At 44.9% G+C, this 20,890-nt stretch overlaps 1 protein-coding gene across 1 annotated transcript in view; it reads left to right on the top strand.

Moving 5' to 3' along the window:
- Window positions 1-279: 279 nt before the first annotated feature.
- The window catches only part of prelp (proline/arginine-rich end leucine-rich repeat protein), a 37,249-nt gene continuing 16,638 nt past the window's right edge, over window positions 280-20,890 (top strand). Inside the window, exon 1 of the mRNA XM_063066421.1 lies at window positions 280-407. The gene's annotated coding sequence lies outside the window, so the exon portion shown is untranslated. The remainder of the gene's footprint in view (window positions 408-20,890) is intronic.

Here is a 20,890-nt window from a genome sequence, read left to right on the forward strand (position 1 = left end):
TCACAGCTGGAATTAAACTGCTCCCCTGAAAAATGAGGAGAATTAGTCCCTTAATGAAGTTTGAAAGACCACTTCCATTTTCTCTTAACCGGCCCCTGCAGAATTCTTCACCCAGATCCTTTGGGGGCATTTGGGAGTGAAATGAAGTGTAAACATCGGAAAGAATGCAGGGAATGAAGTGATGAAAGCATGGTTTATTTCTCTGAGGTAACGTTATTAAATAAGAGAGTCGGCGTATGGGGATTTTGGGGGTGTGGATTTTATGCTGAAGGAATTGGCTGGGAGATAAAGGATGCATTGTTGTTCTGATGGAGTCTGAGGGACTAGAATCAAGCTGAAACATAACAAAAACATACTGCACTATCAGTCGAGGTACAGATAGAAGACGGACTGTTTCAGGAAGACTGGTAAGCTCACAATTCTCTGCAAGTTTAACATTGCACTTAAATAGATTGCAATATTATGATGGATACTCAAGGAATGTATTAAGAAAACAGAAAATTCTGGAGCCATTTATTTTAGTAAAAAAGACATTTTTATTTGTGTGAGCATTTTTCTTTAGCAAAGCTTTGAAAAAATGCTTAAACGTGAGAAAGTTTTTCTCCCTGAAGTTTAACTTATATTGCAGTGTTTGGCATTAAGTGTTACTAACCAAATAAAATTAAGTGGGTGGTTTGCTGACAGAACAGTTTGTTGTAATTATTTGTCAATGAGTTTGCTGTTTGCGTTAAGCAGGGGTGCTGCAAATATATCTCTCTAACAGGAATAACTTACAAAGTAACAAATAATTCGGTCATTTTTTCTGTATTATGTGAAACTTCAGTCACCTGGTCAGATTCGTGCACTGAAAAGGATTTCAATACTCAACCAGCTAATACTTTAACTTCACTTTTGGGAAGTTCTTCCAGTGTTTTGATGTTTAGTGTCTTCCTGTTTATATTTTGATACCAGTACTAAACTTAATTGGAATTGACCTCTGAATATCCAGAAATAAAGGGGAACAAGTGGTGTTTTTTCTCACAGAGCAGAGCTTGTTGTAATTAGTTGCCAGTGGGTTTGCTGATTCTGTTAAGTAGGGGTGCTTCAAGAATATCCCTCTCCGTTCTTGCAGGATGATACAAATATGAATCTCAAGATTGTATACTGTATACATACTTAAAAAAAATAACATTACTTTGAACTTTGTGAACTTTGAACAAGTCGTTGTTACACCGAGCTCTGCTTATAGGTTCAACCGTTGCATCCTTTTGTTTGTTCTGACCTTCAGGCTTTGGTTAAAACACTAGAAACTTTCTCATCCATTCCAGAAGGCACTTGTGCACTGAAAGGGCCACTGACGCATCTTCAAGTAGCAAAAAAAAGGCACAATAGCTGTTCCTAAAACTGTTTCCTAGTAACCAGAGTGCACATTTGACAGGATAAATGTGATTCTCTCCAGGTGATGTATAGACATTGGTTGGTACAGGCAAATTATAGAAGGGGGCTGTTCACCCCATCGTTTCTGGCAGCCAGAAATAGTTTTATTTGTATAACTTCCACTTCCCTGCTCTCAGTCTGGAGTTTTGTTGGGTTTGGCTGTTTGAGAGTGTTGCTTTAAAGTGGTGAGAGTGTCTGCTATCACTGCACTTCCTGTGTCGGGCACAGAGTCCCAGACACAAACCACTCTCTGACTTTTCCTCAGCACCCACCCCTGGAAGAATTTCTGAATCAGCAGGGGTGGGGAGGGGGAAGGGTTAGAGTTGCACTTGAGGTGGCACGGTTAACATTGCGCTTTGCCACACCAGCGACCCAGGTTCAATTCCCGCCGCTGCCTGTAAGGAGTTTGTATGTCCTGCCCGTGACTGTCTCGATTTCCTCCAGGTGCTCTGGTTTCCTCCCACATTCCAAAGTTGTATGGGCTAGTAGGTTAACAGGACACAAGGGTGTAATCAGCCTGCCGTCATGCTGTACCTTTAAATAAGTAAGTCAGCGCAATCTCCCGCGAGCGAAGGGTGGACTGTGTTCTGCCGGGTGACGTTACTGATGGTGACATTTCCCCATTGATAGTCGTTCTGGAGACGTTACTTTTGTGGCATCTCAGTTCAGGGTACAGCTGATCCCTTTGATAATAAAATGCCTGGTGTAAACACAAGGCAGTCTGCAGATGCTGGAAATCTGGAACAACATGCACAAAATGATGGAGGAACTCAGCAGGTCAGGCAGCAGACAAGGAGGGGAAAAGATAGTCAACATTCCTGGCCAACCAAAGGGCTGTAAAGGAAGGGGTCAGGAACCATAAGGTGGTGGAGTGGGGAGGGAGGGGAAGGAGCTCAAGGTAGTAGTTCAAGTTCAAGTTTATTGCCACTCGACCATACATGTGTATAGAGAGAAACAAAGCATCATTCACCTGGGGCTAAGTTGCAAAACACGGTAAAGAGTATGTAGTTACACACACCACATATAGTTACAATACAGCACATATTGAGGTTGTATTGAGAGCATCCTGAGCAGCTGCATCACTGCCTGGTTCGGGAATTGCACCATCTCTGATCGCAAGATCCTGCAGCGGATAGTGAGGTCAGCTGAGAAGATCATCGGGGTCTCTCTTCCCATCATTAGAGTCATTTACACCACACGCTGCATCCGTAAAGCAAACAGAATTATGAAGGACCCCACACACCCCTCATACCAACTCTTCTCCCTCCTGTCATCTGGCAAAAGGCACCGAAGTATTCAGGCTCTCACGACCAGAGTATGTAACAGTTTCTTCCCCCAAGTCATCAGGCTTCTCAATACCCAGAGCCTGGCTTGACACCAGCCTACTGCCCTCCACTGTGCCTATTGTCTTGTTTATTATTTATTGTAATGCCTGCACTGTTTTGTGCACTTTATGCAGTCCTGGGTAGGTCTGTGGTCTAGTGTAGTTTTGTGTTGTTTTACATAGTTCAGAGTAGTTTTTGTATTGTTCATGTAGCACCATGGTCCTGAAAAATGTTGTCTCATTTTTACTGTGTACTGTACCAGCAGTTATGGTCGAAATGACAATAAAAAGTGACTTGACTTGACTTGTCTTGACATACAATCAGAAAATAATATTTGCACAAGTCCCTGAGTGGCAAGGCCTGAAGATTGATGGTGCATGGGACGTTGTGCTGAAGCCATGTTTCCATAGGTATAAGCACGCAGCAGTTGCTCATCTCAAGCTGGGTCATAAGACCATAAGACCTAGGAGCAGATTTAGGTTATTCATCCCATCAAGTCTGCTCTGCCATTCCACCATGACTGATTTATTATCCCTCCCAACCTCACTCTCCTGACTTCTCCCTGTAACCTTTGAAGCCTGATTAACCAAGAATCTATGAAACGTCACCTTAAATATACCCAATGACACGGCCCGCACAGCTGTCTGTGACTATGAATTCCTCAATTTCATCACCCATTGGCTAAAGAAATTCCTTCTTATCTCTGTTCAAAATGGACGTCCCTCAATTGTGAGGCTGTGCCCTCTGGCTTTGGATTCCTCCACTATAGGAAGCATCCTCTCCGTATCCACTCTCTCAAGGCCTTTCACTTTTTGAGAGGTTTCAATGAGGTCCCCTCTCATTCTTCTACACTCCAGTGAGTACAGGCCAAGAGCCATCAAATGCACCTCATACATTAACCCTTTCACTCTCGTGAACCTCCATTGGACACTCTCCAATGCCAGCATATCTTAGCTAAGGGGCCCAAATCTGCTGACAATACTCCAAATACGGTCTTACCAGTCCTTTATACAGCCTCGGCACAAGAGTCAGTCGCAGACGTAGGGAGCAAACACTGGGGGGCAGTATTGAGGTGGGGGAGCTGGCCAACAGGGGATGGGCTTTTAACTTAGCATGGATTTCAATGTGCTTTCACACCGCTTCCTTGCCTCCTCCCCTGGGTGGCTCCAACAGGTGTCACCGTGGCAAGATGGCCTGGTCCATGCAATAACCCAAGGCGACGCAGCTACGAAGTTCTCAGTCTCTCTAATGAACCAGGCTTACAATATTTGTATTATTAATGTCCAAACGGGTCTTGCATTCAAAAGAAAAAATGTGCAAGCCCAGCACTTCCACCATTTGTCCACGTTGCTGCGTTTCTGGTTTCTCTCACCCTGCTCCCAGAGCCTCCTCCCCTGGGTGACTGCAACAGGTGATGCCTCAGTATGAGGACCTGGAGGGTCTCGACTGAATTTCCTTCCCTTTTGCTCATTGTGATCGGGCTGAGTCCTCTGTGCCATCAGCAGAGAACAAGCAGAGATTCCGAAACCCAACCCTCCCACTGCGGGGTGGAAGCTACGGGTCACACCCGTCAAACTTCCCTGATGCTCTCCTGAACCTGATTCATGTCCGAGAGTGTCCGTAGTCATCGTGAATCATTGCATGGGACAAACAGAAATTGGACGGGTACGTTACCTCTAGGAGCACAGGGAAAGACGACTAGGAGTCACTGCTCTTTCAATGTGGATCCAGTGGCCTCACTTTGTGCTGTAGAAACCAGTGGTCCTAAGTGCATATGGGATTGCAATGCATGTCTACCACAGTCCTTGAAGTACAGGCATGTGACAATGGCTGGGAGCTCTTGACATGTCCCGAAGAAGGACTTTCTGGCCAATGTGCAACGATGCATAGTCATTGTTCACAAAGTCCCTGAAGTTTCTGAAGTGGTTCTCGGAATGAAGGTCAGCAACTGGCCAGTCAACTTTAACCCTGCAGCCCAGGAGAGTCAAAGCCAAAGTATGTCCCCTCCCCTGGTGTTCGTGAAAATGGACATTTCAGAGGATCCAGTCCAGTCCCAATATATCGATGCAATCACTAAAAAGGCATGAAAGGAGCTATACGTCATAAGGAATTTGAGGTGAGTCACCAGAGACTCCAGCAAATTTCTAAAGACATACACAGTGGAGAGCGTTCTGACTGGTTGCATGAGAGTCTGGATTGGAGGCTCCAATATACAGGATCAAAGGAAGCTGGAGGGTTGTAGACTCAGCCAGATCTCTCACTAGCACAACCCTCCCCACCATCCGAGACATCTTCAACAGGCAGTGCTTCAAGAAGACGGCATCCATCATTAAGGTCCTTCTGGAATATGCCCACGTCTCATCTCTATCGTCAACGACCATGATATATAAGAGTAAGATTGGGGTACTTGGCCCAATGTGTATGCTCCCCCATTCAATCGTGCCTGATTTATTTTCCCATTCTCCTTCCTTCTCCCCATAACCTTCGATGTCCTTACTAACCAATAGCATAACAACCTCCACTTTAAATATACGCAAGAGGAGGTATATGAGCCTGAAGATAGTTACTGCCAGTTACACCGCTGGCGTTTAGGGCAGCACTGAAGGTCCTTCATCTCTGTCTGTCCTTGGCCATCTTCTCTATTGTGCCCCAGGTGTGGTTCAGTGTCCTCATTTCTGTTCCTATGGAACAGCGCCAAGTTGTCTTTGGTCTCCTGCATTTTCTCCACCCTGCAGAGTGTCCAATAAAGTGCTGCCTTGATGATGGAGTTGGCCTCTCTTCTCATTACATGTCCAATCCATCTCCAACTTTTCCCCATGATGATTGTGGCCATGTCCTCTTGGTGACACTGAAGGAGAAGGGTGTGGTTGGAGATCTTTCTTGGCCAGAAGATACAGAGGATCTTCTGAAGGTTCAGGGTGTGGAATGACAATGGCTTGGCGAGGTCATTCCCTGTCATGTACAAGCATTCTGACCCTACAAGAGTGTGGACAGAACACAGGTCTGGTACAGCTTCACTTTAGTGTGGACTCTGTAGTTGGCTGATCCCCATATGCTGCACAATCATGTTCAATCGCTTCCCTTTCCGCCTGACTCTCATCAGCCTACCGTTGATTGGTTTCCACTCCAGCAAGCACTTCTCAATGCCTTTCTTCAAAAATGACAGCTACGCCATCATGATGCTGAGCATCAACCCTCCCTGAACGTCAAACTATTCCACCAGTTGCTGCCGTTAGTCTGCCAGACCCTGTAGGAGGCTTGAAGACTCACACTCAGTGATGCAGGAACAACTTCTTCCCCTCACTATAGGAAGGATGTGGAAGCATTGGAAAGGGTACAGAGGAGATTCACCAGGATGCTGCCTGGTTTAGAGAGCATGCATTATGATCAGAGATTAAGGGAGCTAGGGCTTTACTCTTTGGAGAGAAGGAGGATGAGAGGAGACATGATAGAGGTGTACAAGCTAATAAGAGGAATAGATAGAGTGGACAGCCAGCGCCTCTTCCCCAGGGCACCACTGCTCAATACAAGAGGACATGGCTTTAAGGTAAGGGGTGGGAAGTTCAAGGGGGATATTAGAGGAAGGTTTTTTACTCAGGGAGTGGTTGGTACGTGGAATGCACTGCCTGAGTCAGTGGTGGAGGCAGGTACACTAGTGAAGTTTAAGAGACTACTAGACAGGTATATGGAGGAATTTAAGGTGGGGGTGTTATATGGGAGGCAGGGTTTGAGGGTCGGCACAACATTGTGGGCCGAAGGGCCTGTACTGTGCTGTACTATTCTATGCTCTATGTTCTACCATCAGATTTCTGAATGGACACTGAACACCACCTTTTGCATGACTTACTTATCTTTTAACTTATAACAAAGTTTTGTCTCGCACTATACTGGTGCAATAAAATAAGAAATTTCATATTATATGTTAGGGATAATAAACCTTTTTAAAAATTTATTCATTTGTGGGATGTGGGCGTCGCCTCCTAAGCCAGCATTTATTGCCCATCCCTGGTTGCCCCTGTTGCCCTGATTCTGTTGGAGAACAGCCATCTCAGGGGAGAATGTGTGAGAAAGTCTTGGCTGACTCTGGTGTAGCTCCATATTCGCCATCGTTCCCTCTCAGTGCAGTGGTGTAAGACTGACTTGGGTTTATTGTCTCTGGATGGAGCATCAATTGTCCAGTCCAGGGCAGGACTCACAGCAAATGAGGACGCACAAAGCGGCATTGAGCTTTGGGCCAAAAATTCAAAGATAGAAGCCTTCAGCAGATGCTGGAGATCTGCAGCATAAAACCTAAATTGCACGAAAACAGCAGCAGAGCCTCTCTAGAATTTTCTCTGTGAGCTTCAGTCCAAGTTTTTGGAGGTTAGCGCTGAGAAAAATGTGGACTAGTGTACTTGAACAACTGAAGCAATGAACCAGTGCATCTTCAGGCATTTCTTAAGTTCCGTGCTAATGTCAAAACCATCCTGTGTGTTCTTCATGCCTTCCACCGCGTCGCCGTCAGGGCGTAACAGGAGGCAAGAGCTGAGACAGTGAAGCAACTGAGAGCCAGATCCCACAGCACAGACTCATCTGCCAAATGTCTGTTGCGATTTCTTTAAAAAAAACAAAACTGCGTTTGAAATTACACTGTTTTTATAAAGGAACTGAAAGCAAAATGCTTAATGAAAAGAGGAATGATTTATTCCAACACTGAAATCCAGTAAAATTGGATTGCGTTTGCAGTGTATAAATGTGCAAATTATTACCCATATTACTGAGTCACAATCAAAATCAGGTTTACTTTCGCTAAAGTATGTCTTGGAATTTGCTGTTTTGTGGCAGCTGTACAGAGCAATACATAAAATAATCTCTGTACATTAGATAAGAAATAAAACAAACAATTAAATATAGCATACAGAGAGCTAAATGGTGAGGTGGAGTTCGTGGCTTCATGGCCCGCTCAGAAATCTGACGGTGGAGGGGAAGAAACTGTTCCTAAAATGTTGAGTTTGTGTCTTCAAGTTCAAGTTTAATTATCATTCAACTCTGCCCATGGACACAGCCAAATGAAACAGCATCACAGTGTCTCAGGCTCCTGCACCTTTTCCCTGATTGTCGTCATGAGAAGAAGGCACGTCCTGGATAGTGAGAGTCCTTAATGCTGAATGCTGTCTTCCTGAGGCATCGCCTGTTGAAGATGTCCACAAGACCATAAGACATGGGAGCGTAATTAAGCCATTTGGCCCATCGAGTCTGCTCTGTCATTCCATCATGGCTGATTTATTATCCCTCTCAACCCCATTCTCCTGCCTTCACTCCATAACCTTTGAAGCCCCGACTGATCAAGAACCTCTGAAACCCCATGTTAAGTATACTCAATTCCACAGATTCACTGCCTCTGGCTAAGGATATTCCTCTTCAACTCTGTTCTAAATGGACGTCCCTCTATTCTCAGTCTGTGCCCTCTGGTCCTTGACTAATCCACCGTGGAAAACATTCTCGCCACATCCTCTTTATCTAGACTTTTCACTATTCAATAGATTTCAAGGAAATCCTCCCTCATTCTTCTTAAGACTCCAGAAAGCCATCAAGCGCTCCTCATACGTTAACCCCTTCATTCCAGGAATCATTCTCGTGAACCTCCTCTAGACCTTTTCCTGTGCCAGCACATCTTTCCTCATGTAAGGGACCCAAAATACACAAAGTGCTATCTGACCAATGCCTTATAAAGCCTCATCATTACATCCTTGCCCTTACAGGCAGCAGGGGGAACTGAACACCGGTCGCCTGTACTGTGAAGCGTTGTGCTATCCACTATGCAATGTGCTGCCCAAACCCATTAACACTATCTCACTGTTCTTCTTTATGCACTATTCACTAATTTATTGATTGATTGTTTGTAACTTAATGCTGAGCAACACCTTATTTACTAATCAGACTGGTTTTATGTGATTGCCTATTTTTAATTCCTTCCTTCATTATTTATTGAAAAGTTGACATGCATTTTGATTTCTTCATGTGATCAGGGAAATGTTTTGCCCAATGACGTGGACTTCGGTTTCTTGATCTCCTGATTAAATTATTCATGTTTTCATTTGGTTTCCAAAATCCGATTGGATTGAGAAGTTGAATCTTTGATATCTTCCAAAGACACATCCCAAAGTACCTCTGTCCTTGTTCAGAATCAGCATTGTTAATTAAGGTATTTTGGTGTTGTATAAACTAGAGGGCTGCACAGAAAATATTCTCAATGATGTTCAAGTTCAAAGTTCACAGTACATTTTATTATGAGGGCACCATCTACAACCCTTAGATTCATTTTCTTGTGGGCATACCTCAACAAATTTATTGAATAATAACTATAACAGAATCCATCAAAGATCTCCCAACTTGGGCGTTCAACCAGAGTGCAGAAGACAACAAACTGTGCAAATAGAAAAAGAGGAAGCAAAAATAATAAATAAATATTCAGTAAATATCAAGACCAAGAGATGAAGAGTCTTTGAAAGTTGAGTCCATTGGTTGTGGAATATTTCAGTGATGGGGCAAGTGAAGTTGAGTGAGATCCTGATGGTTGAGGGGTAATAACTGTCCCTGAAGCTGGTGGTGCGAATCCTGAGTATCTTGTACCTTCATCCTGATGGCAGCAACAAGAAGCGAACGTGCCCTAGGTGCTGGGGGTCTCTGATGGTGGAAGCTGCTTTCCTGCGACAGCGTTTGATGTCGATGTACTCAATGGTTGGGAGGACTTAGCCCGTGATGGACTTACTTTATCCACCATTTTTTGTAGGATTTTCCATTCAGAGACACTGGTGTTTCCATACCAGGCCATGATGCAGCCAGACAATACATTCTCCACTACACATCTATAGAATATTTTGTGAGAACTGGAGGACTTGTGTTATAAGGAGAGGCTGGCAAGGTGTGGTTCTTTTCCTGGAGTGACTGGAACTGAGGGGTGACCTCATAGTGATTTATAAAATCCCGAGGACTTCGATAAGATGGAAAGCAATGATTAACCTACTAACCTTCAAACCAAATCACCTTTGGTATGTGGTAGGAAAATGGAACACACAGAGGAAATTGTTTTGGTCATGGGGAGAATGTATAAACTCCTTACAAAACAATGATGGCAATTGAACCAGGGTCAATAATGCTGTAAAACATTATGCCTACTGGTAAGCTACCATTGCTGCCCATGTCTGAGTGTCTGGGCAATACAAATCTGGGAAGGAGTAGGAGCTGTGAGGAGGAGGAAGGAGATTCCTTTTAATGGAATGGCTGACGACATGTTCAAAGGCAGAAGAGGGACTGCAGATGCTGGAAATCTAGAGCAATGCACGCAAAGTGCTGGAAGGGCTCAGCAAGTCAGGCAGCATCTATGCATGGGAGTAAACACTTGACGTTTCAGGCCAGACCCTTTATCAGAAATCAGGAACATACTTGTGGGTGATCGCTGTCTTTCTAGGACCATGATTGTTCTTGGCAAATTTTTCTGCAGAAGTGGTTTGACACTGCCTTCTTCTGGGCTGTGTCTTAACAAGACAGGCGTCCCCAGCCATTATCAATATTCTTCAGAGAATGCCTGGTGTCAGTGGTCGCATAAGCAGGACTTGTGATACGCACCAGCTGCTCCCGTGGCTTCACATGACCCTGATCGGTGGGGGGTTGGGTGTGCACCTTGCCCAAGGGTGACCTCTGGGCAAGCAGAGGGAAAGAGGGCCATGCACCTCCTTTGGTAGAGACGTATCTCCACCTCCCCAACCATGAAGACATGGAAGCTAGAACAGATGGGATCATCCAGAGGGGAAACTGAAGGACAGTGGATGAATCTTTAAGAGGAGATGTCAGAGGTAGGTTTTTTTTACACAGAGAGTGGTAAGTGCCTGGCTCGTGCTGCTTGGGGTAGAGGCAGATACATTAGGGGAACTTAAGAGACATATGGATGTAAGAAAAATGGAAGGCTACCTATATGGGAGGGAAGAGTTAAACTGATCTTGGAGTAAGTTCAGTCAGCACAATATTGCGGGCCAAAAGGCCTGTACTGTGCTGTACTGTTCTATGTTCTATAGTTTTAAGTAACTGCATGTATTAATAAATAACCTGCACAATGTTTTATATGGATGTTTTGCCATAATCCTGTGTGCCAAGGGTTCCTAACCTTTTTTATGCCATGGACCGATACCATTAAGCAAGGGGTCCGTGCAGCCTAGGTTGGGAACCTCTGCTCTATGCTTTCCAACCTACGCAGTTAAATAAGATTCAGATAAATCTTGCGTGACAAACTGAAATATTTATCCACACTCAACTTCAACATCACCACATTTGGTTGATGACGGCAATGGCATTTCAAAGTCAGCTGCTCCAAAAATCTAATGGCAGAAGATTTACAAATTTTCTCCAACAATCCCGTGGTTTAATGTCCTAATTTAGAAATGGAAATGCTCTGTGAATTATCTTGAAAATGAAGGACAGCTTATTTATAAAGGAAAATCTTTCAGCATCACTGTTTGGATACCACTTCGGGAAATTAATGTAATGACAGTTCTGGGCACTCGGGCAGAACAATTTGTGTAATCAAAACTGAGCAATGCAGACTGAGAATTTAGCACTGAGTTGGGAGAATTTCCTCTTCCTCGTAAGATGTTGATAACAATTATAATAATAACTTTATTGATATAGCACCTTTCACACATTAAGATGCAGACTCAAAGTGCATTACATAGATTGTAAAGATAAATCAATATAGTCATAAAAACAAGACAAAATTAAAAATCATAAATAAAGGCAAACATTAAATAGAATGAAATGTAATTGAATATACTAAATAATATAATTATAATCAGCAGGCATTAAGAAATCTTGTAAGTAACCCAATTAAAAATTAGGTTTTTAGAAGTGTTTTGAAACATTCCACAATAATTGCCTGAGTCACAGTCGGTGGAATATTCGAGATTCTTGGAACAGAAGAGCAAAAGGGCTGCACCACAAATTTTTATACTCTTGGCAGGAACACTAAGCAAACCAGTATTCGCAGATCTAAGATTACGATTAGGGGAGTAAGAGGATAGACACTCCAAAATATACAGAGGAGTGAGATTACTCACAGGCTTATGTACAACTAAGATTATTTTTAAGTTGATCCAATTTTCTTTCTTTGCAACACACACAAGATGCTGGAGCAACTCATCAGGTCAGGAACATCAATGGCAAAGAGTAAACAGTCGATGTTTCAGGCTGAGACCTTTCTTCAGGATTTTTTTTCGGTCTAGAGTCTTGTTGCTGCAGTTTGAACAGGTTGTTTTAAGCTTCCCATATTTTCTTGTGATAGAAAAGGATATCCGAGTTAATTCCAGCTCTCAGAGCAATCCTATCATTTCCATTCCCACATTCAAGTTGTTTGCAGAGGCTGAGAGGAGATTTGATGGAGGTTTGTAAGATAATGAGAGGCAGAGATTGACAACCTGTATCTTTTCCCCACGTCTAAAATGTCTAATACACATAAATTGAGAGGTGCAAAGTTCAAAGGAGATCGACGAGGCAAGTTTACACTCACAACACGCTGGAGAAACTCAGCAGGTCGGGCAGCATCCGTGGAAAAGATTGGCAGGCCCGAAATGTCGACTGATCTTTTCCACTGATGCTGCCCGACCTGCTGAGTTCCTCCAGCGTGTTGTGAGTGGTGCTTTGACCCCAGCATCTGCAGATTATTTTGACCTGACGAGGCAAGTTTTCTTTTATACAGAAAAGTGGGTGCCTGGAATGCACTGCATGGGATGGTGATTTTAGTGGTAGTTAATAGTATTATTCCTAACCTACTCAGTTAGCTCCTCCCACATGGGAATCTGCCATCCATACAGATCACATTCGTGTATTGAGATAGCCATCATCATCATTATGTGCCATGTCCTGTGACGTGGGCGATCATGGTCTTTCCATCACCATGATTGTTCTTGGCAAATTTTTTCTGCAGAAGTGGTTTGCCATCGCCTTCTTCTGGGCAGTGTCTTTACAAGATGGGTGACCCCAGCCATTATCAATACTCTTCAGAGATTGCCTGGTGTCAGTGGTCACATAACCAGGACTTGTGATCTGCACCAACTGTTCATACGACCACCTGCGCCCGTGGTTTCACCTGACCCTGATCGGGGGCTAAGCAGGTGCCACACCTTGCCCAAGCTGAACTGCTGACTAGAAGAGGGAAGGAGCACCTTACACCTCCTTTGGTAGAGACGTATCTCCACCCCACCACCTAATTGAGTTAGTACAAAGGGGAAAACAATAACAGAATGCAGAATAAAGTGTTACAGTCACAGAGAAGGTGCAGTACAGGCAGACAATAAGGTGCAAGGTCATGACAAGGTAGAAAGAGAGATCAGGAGTTCACTTTTATTGTTTATAAAGTCTTTTAATAGTCTGAAAGCAGTAGGATAGAAGCTGTCCTTGACCCTGGCATTCTCAGGTATGTTCTGCCCAGTGAGAGGGGGGAGAAAAGACAACATGTGAGATGGGAGGGATACTTCATCGTGAACACAAGCGATTCTGCAGATGCTGTAAGTCTTGAGCCCTCATGACCACACACTGAGCATGAAAACTTCACACAGTCAGCACCCGTGCTCAGGATTGAACCTGGGTTACGGAGTTGTGAGTCACAGAATCATAGAAAAGTACGGGACAGAAACAGGCCCTTCAGCCCATCTTGTCTGTGCCAAACCATTTAAACTGCCTACTCCCATTGACCGGCACCTGGACCATAGCCTTCTATGCCCCTGCTATCCCTGTGCCTTCTCTTAAACATTGTTATTCAGGTTTGCAATCTTCATTTTCGCTGGCATCTCATTTCACATTGTCACCACCCTCTGAGTGAAAATGTTTCTCCTCACGTTCCACTTAAATGTTTCACCTTTCACCCTTAATGTAGTTGTCATCTCACCCAGTCTGCTTGAATTTACCCTATCTATACCCCTCATAATTTTGTATACCTCCATCAAATCTCCTCTCAATCTTCTACGTTCCAAGGAATAAAGTCCGAACCTATTCAATCTTTCCTTATAACTCAGGTTCTCCAGACCCGGTAACATCCTTGTAAATTTTCTATGTACTATTTCAATTTCAACCTTATTTACATCTTTCCTGAGGGTAGGTGACCAAATCTGCACTCAATACTCCAAATTAGTCCTCACCAATGTCTTCCACAACTTCAACATAACATCCTAACTCCTCTACTCAATACATTGATCTATAAGGCCAAAGTGCCAAATGCTTTCGTTATGGCCCTATCTAACTGTGATGCCACTTTCAATGAATTATGGACCTGTATTCCCAGATCCCTTTGTTCTACCGCACTCCTCAGTGCCCTACCATTCACTGTGTAAGACCTACCCTGGTTGGCCCTACCAAAGTGCAACACCTCACACTTGTCTTTATTAAATTCCATCCGCCATTTTTCAGCCCATTTTTCCAGCTGATCCCAATCTTGCTGCAAGCCATGATAGTCTTCCTCACTGTCCACTACATCTTGATGTCATCCGCAGATTTACTGATCCAGCTAGCCACTGAGCAAACTTAGAGTTTTGCTGCACAATCGCAAACGTAACTGTAGCTGTAACAATGAATTGCAACAAGCCTTGTAATCTTCTAGAACAATTTGCAAACTTAGAGAACTTTAACGCACTCTGTAATTTGTAATGCTCTGTATGAGAACACTTACGTTCTCCAGGGAACATGACCACAAAGTTACACAAAACAAGATCCCACAAGCACAAATCAAATGATGTACAACACCAATTCTAGGCATCGGTGGAGAAGAAGACGTTGTGAAGAGTACAGCAGTAAAACACAGAAAAATGTTATACACCAACGGCCTGAATTGTTAAGGCTTCATGCCAAATGGTGTTCAATCTCCTTCCCAGAACTTGCTTCAGCTTGAGTAACTATCCACCTGGGAAGGTTTACTGGAAAGGAAACAACGAACTTATTGTGGAGTCGGCTGTAGCGGGCACACACCACTAACAGGTTGAAAGCTTGCATGATCCCTCCATAAACATGTGCACTGACATCATACTGACAGGAAAATAAACTCCAGCTGTGGAGATGCTCTTTAGTGCCAAGTATGACTTAATGGGTCACACTTCAGTCTCTGAGCAGACAGGTTCTTTGTCCTGTGACTAGTGGTGTGCCACAGGGATCAGTGCTGGGTCCATTGTTATTTGTCATCTATATCAATGATCTGGATGATAATGTGGTAAATTGGATCAGCGAATTTGCTGATGATACAAAGATTGGAGGTGTAGTAGACAGTGAGGAAGGTTTTCAGAGCCTGCAGAGGGACTTGGACCAGCTGGAAAAATGGGCTGAGAAATGGCAGATTGAGTTTAATACAGACAAGTGTGAGGTATTGCACGTTGGAAGGACAAACCAAGGTAGAACATACAGGGTTAATGGTAAGGCACTGAGGAGTGCAGTAGAACAGAGGGATCTGGGAATACAGATACAAAATTCCCTAAAAGTGGCGTCACAAGTAGATAGGGTCGTAAAGAGAGCTTTTGGTACATTGGCCTTTATTAATCAAAGTATTGAGTATAAGAGCTGGAATGTTATGATGAGGTTGTATAAGGCATTGGTGAGGCCGAATCTGGAGTATTGTGTTCAGTTTTGGTCACCAAATTACAGGAAGGATATATTAAGGTTGAAAGAGTGCAGAGAAGGTTTACAAGGATGTTGCCAGGACTTGAGAAACTCAGTTCCAGAGAAAGGTTGAATAGGTTAGGACTTTAGTCCTTGGAGCGTAGAAGAATGAGGGGAGATTTGATAGAGGTATATAAAATTATGATGGGTATAGATAGAATGAATGCAAGCAGGCTTTTTCCACTGAGGCAAGGGGAGAAAAAAGCCAGAGGACATGGGTTAAGGGTGAGGGGGGAAAAGTTTAAAGGGAACATTGGGGGGGGCTTCTTCACACAGAGAGTGGTGGGAGTATGGAATGAGCTGCCAGATGAGGTGGTAAATGCGGGTTCTTTTTTAACATTTAAGAATAAATTGGACAGATACATGGATGGGAGGTGTATGGAGGGATATGGTCCATGTGCAGGTCAGTGGGACTAGGCAGAAGATGGTTCGGCACAGCCAAGAAGGGCCAAAAGGCCGGTTTCTGTGCTGTAGTTTCTATGGTTTCTATGTAACTGGGCGTGCACTCCAGTGCCCATAAAAGCAGGGATGCCGGCTTTCAGATTAGACATTAAACTGAGGGAGTGGATGTGGAAGACAGCATGGTCCACCTTTTGGAAGAAAATTCCCTCTAACTCTTCCCTGAGAGGAATTATCTGCTTCCTTCCTTGCCAGTCTCGATTAAAGGTCTTGGTCCAAAACATCCGTTCTTTATTCTTTTCCATTGACGCTGCCTGACCTGTTGAGTTCCTCCAGCATTTTGCGTGTGTTCATTATCAACATCATTATGTGCTGTGTCCTATGACCTGGGTGATCGTCATCTATGACCATGATCTTTTGTGGCAAATTTTTCTGCAGAAGTGGTTTTCCATTGCCTTCTCCTGGGCAGTGCCTTTACAAGATGGGTGACCCTAGCCATCATCAATACTCTTCAGAGGCTGTCTGCCTGGTGTCAGTGGTCGCATAACCAGGACTTGTGATCTGCACCAGCTGCTCATATGACCATCCACCACCTGCCCCCACGGCCTCACATGACCCTGATCGGGGGGGCTAAGCAGGCGCTGCCCCTGCGCGCTAGCGGAGGGAAGGAACACCTTGCACCTCCTTTGGTATCTCCACCTCGCCATCTCACTTGTTCATTACCACTTGAGGGGAGATGGTGGCTGCTCTAATCCGCCCCTTGTGATCTCCTCAGGGTTTCTGCTGCTGTAAGAAGAAAAGTGTTACGACACGCACCCATCCGCGCCGGACCCCACTGTTTCAACGCTCTAACTCTCCGGAGCATGGATAGCTGGCGCAGCCTCTTTAAGGACTCAGGACCTTCCTGCTAATTGGCAATTATGTTTTAGGCACCAATAATTGAGTGTTTAACGAGCACCTGAATGGAGGTTTGAGGCTCAATCGTAAGCCGTACTAGTGATTTTGCCTAGCATTTGTTTTGTGCTCAGTTCTCGATCCAGTTTGATACTGTGTCTTGATCCTTGCTTCAGAGACCCCAGCATTTGGGTCCAAACCATCCTTGTGAAGGACTCTTGTCTCAAGTAGAGGAGAGGAACAGGCCCTTCAGCGCACAAAAGCCAGTGTAAAGTAATTTCTCCTGCCTGCACGTGGCCTATATCCCTCCATCCCCTGCTTGTTCGAGTGCCTGTTGTATATTGTCTTTGCACCAGCTTCCATCACACCCACCTTCCCACGGCAGCATATTCAACACACTCACCACTCCCCGCATAACAAAAACTTGCCTCTTAAGCCTACTCTCACCATAGAGTTACGCACTGTAATATTTGATATTTGCCCCCTGGGAAAAAGTCTCTGATTATCTACATTATCTACATCTGCCAGTCTTTTATAAACCTCGAGCAGCTCTCCCCTCAGTCTCAGAGAAAATAACCCAAACTGTTTGTGTCAGTGGGAACCGAACACTCTTCACTCATCTCCATAGATGCTGCCTGACCTGCTGAGTTCCTCCAGCATTTTGAGTTACTTTTCCTGTAACAGCCTATCCGAAACTATAGCAACTCATACAAAATGCTGTAGAAACTCAGCAGGTCGGGCAGCATCTATGAAAGTTAATAACCAGTCAATGTTTTGGGTCAAGACCCTTCATCAGGACTGGAAAGGAAGTGGGGAGACACCAGAATAAAAAGATGGGGGGAGGGGAAGGTGGACAGCTCGAAGGTGAGAGGTGAAGCTGGATGGGTCGGGGAAGAAGAAATCTGATAGGAGAGGAGAGTGGTTCATGGAGAAAGGGAAGGAGGAGGGGCACCAGGGGGAGGTGATAGGCAGTTGAGCAGGGGTAACAGGCCAGAGTGGGGAATAGAAGAAGAGGGGAGAGGGAGGGAAATTCTTTTTAACTGGAAGGAGAAATCAATATTCATACCATCAGGTTATCCAGAAGGAATATAAGGTGTTTCTCCTCCACCCTGAGGGTGGCCTCATTGGGGCACGAGGAGGCCAAGGTCTGACATGTCAGAATGGGAAAGGGGACAGGATTAAAATATTTGGCCGCCAGGAAGTTCACTTCCGTCCGATGGCGTGGATGTGCTCGACGAAGCGGTCCCCCAATTTACGACAGGTCTCACCAATGTAGAGGATACAAACTGTACCTGTAACTGAACCAAAAACGTACCCTGTAACTGCAAGGTTGTAATCCTCAGATTCAGCACAGAAGCTGGCTGCATTGCCCTGCCACTGGATGCAGTGGTATACAGTGTTAAACTCCATTGCATTTTAATTCTATACTTGACTGGACAGTAGCTGTTCTGCAAGGTCAGCACACCAGATGGTCTCTCTCACTCTCTTGCCAGACCTGAGTCATTCCTATCCCATTACCTGCAGCAAAGGTCTCTGCACCACTGGAATAAGCTCTGTCAGGGGAGCCAGAAGGAATTAATCAGTCTGGACACAGAGACGACTGAGATAATTTGGAAAGAGAAGTTAGAAATTAGTTAAAAAGCCAGCAGTGTTGAGTGCGGCACACTGATTTGGATTGAGCTGGGTTTCCGTGGCTATTTCTGCTGGGTGGATCCAGATGCAGAAGTCTATGGGCTGGAATCCTCGCACTGTTTCAACAGCCTCGTCTATGACAGAAACCAGCCTCTCCTCCAGGGAGTCTGTCCACACTTCCAGCTGACTCGGGAAAGCAACCAACCAAGGATCCCACACAAAATGCCGGAGGAACTCAGCAGGTCAGGGAGCATTTATAGAGGAGAATTAAAAAGTCAGTGTTTCATAGAACATAACTCAGTACATCACAGTACAGGCCCTTTGGCCCACAATGTTGTGCTGACCCTTTAACCTACTCCAGGATCAATCTAACCCTTCCCTCCCACATAGCACTGCCACTTTTCTTTCATTCATGTGTCCACTTAAGAGACTCTTAAATGTTTCTAATGCATCTGCCTCTACCACACTCCACGCACTTACCACCTTGAGTAAAAAAACCTAGCAGTTTTGGGCCAAGATTCTCCATAGATGCTGTTGGACTTGCTTGGGTTTCTGCAGCATTTTGTGTGTGTTGCTCAAGACTTCCGGCATCTGCAGAACCTCTTATGTTTACAGTCAAGGATTTCTTCCACCCCAGGTGTTCTCTTGTCTCCTCCATCCCATTGGGCAGAACATACAAAAGCCCGAGCATGCCAGGGTCAAGGACAATTTCTGTCCTGCTGTTAAAAGGCTATTGAACAGACCTTTTAGACATTAAAGGTAATCTCCTGATCTCTCGTTCTACCTTGTCACGGGCTTGCACCTGTTCTGCACTTTCCCTGAGACTGTAATACTGCATTCTGTTATTATTTTTCCCCTTTGTATTGGCGGAGAGGTGGAGAATCGTCTTTAACAAAGGAAATTTAGGATGCTCCTTCCCTCCACTAGCCTGCAGGTCACCCTTGGGCAAGATGTAGCACCTGCTTAGCCCCTGATCACGGTCACGTGAAGCCGTGGGAGCAGGTAGTGGATGGTCGTACGAGCAGCTGGTGCACATCACAAGTCCTGGTTATGCGACCACTGACACCAGACAATCTCTGAAGAGTATTGATAATGGCTGGGGTCACCTGTCTTATAAAGATACTAACCCGAAGAAGGCAATGGCAAACCATTGTACAAATATTTGCCAAGAACAATGATGGCCAAGAGATCATGATTGCCCACGCCATACAACACAGCCCATAATGATGATAGTGACTACTTCAATACTCTAACATGATCTGTATGGTTGGCAGATTCAGATTCAGAGCAATACGGATTTATTTATCGCATGTAAATTGAAATATACAGTTGATGTGTTCATTATTGAGGGAGAGTGCAGAGCACACCAGGACACCAGCATGCAGAATACTCAACTGAACTTTACTGACAACGTTGCTTGTACAGTATGTGAACTCCTCCCATGTGGGAGCAGCTAACTGAACGGTAGAGGATTAACATGATTAACCACTACTACACCTCCCCCTTAACTACCACTACAACGGTGAAATGTGCCGTTTGCATTAACAACCAAAACAGCTGAGGGTGCACTGGGGGCAGCCCGCAAGTGTCACCACACATTCCAATACCAACAGAGCATGTCCACAATGCTCGTCAGAACGACACAGAACATACCAAGCAACAAAGCAACAACAGTGAAGCGAGGCCCATTCCTTCTTCCCACTCTGCCATGCACATACACAGTCCTCTAATCCCAGGACAGGACGGGTGTGACGATAATAAACCAATGGCCACTTACAATGCAGGGGGTGGGGGTCAGTCAGGCCATCAGATTTTGACAATGCAATCCCAACTATCCTATGCTTGACCCTGTGCAGATCTCTCTGAACTCAGAGGGGTTCCGTGTCAGGACGTACAGCCGGTTTCTGTGATCCCTTACCTAGAGAGGGGTGCCCAGCCAAAGAGGAGACACAAGAGACTCCAGATGCTGGAATAATTGGTTGTTTGCTGTTTCTGATGGTGAGAGTTAGATTTGTGCAGTTCCTTTGTGTGCTTGTAGGTGGCTGCTGAGTCCGAGTTGTGAGTGACTTAGACGTCCACAATAAGGACGCGAAAACTGTGCAGGATCTGGAAGTGCAGTCGCTGCTATTGCTTTTCTTCTTGGATGGGTAGAGATCAGTATTGCCCGGCGTCCCTCCTCCAGGTCATGAATGGTTCTAACCAAGGCTCGCCGGCCACCCTACTCTCGCGCACTCTGTCCCAGCCCAGCGTGTCCAATGTTAGCTCTCACGCAGTCTTTGAACCCCTTACGGGTCCTGCCTTGATTCCTCTTGCCCAGCGAAAGCCCATCGTACAATAGCTGCTCAGGGATTCGGGAATCCTTCACGTGTCTGACATACCACAGGAACCAGACTTCCGAGGTCGAGGGAGTGAACCTACCCCAGTGCAACGGTTTTTCCACTTTAACAACTCTCCGGCAGAGGTTTCTTCATGCAGTTCATGTCAACTCATTCCAACCCTCAAGTCCTGCGGCGATAGGGGAGGGACAAAGCAATGCTTGAATTTGGAGCATCCAA

This window comes from Mobula hypostoma, chromosome 13 (assembly GCF_963921235.1).
Source record: "Mobula hypostoma chromosome 13, sMobHyp1.1, whole genome shotgun sequence".
In the NCBI taxonomy this organism is placed as follows: Eukaryota; Metazoa; Chordata; class Chondrichthyes; order Myliobatiformes; family Myliobatidae; genus Mobula; species Mobula hypostoma.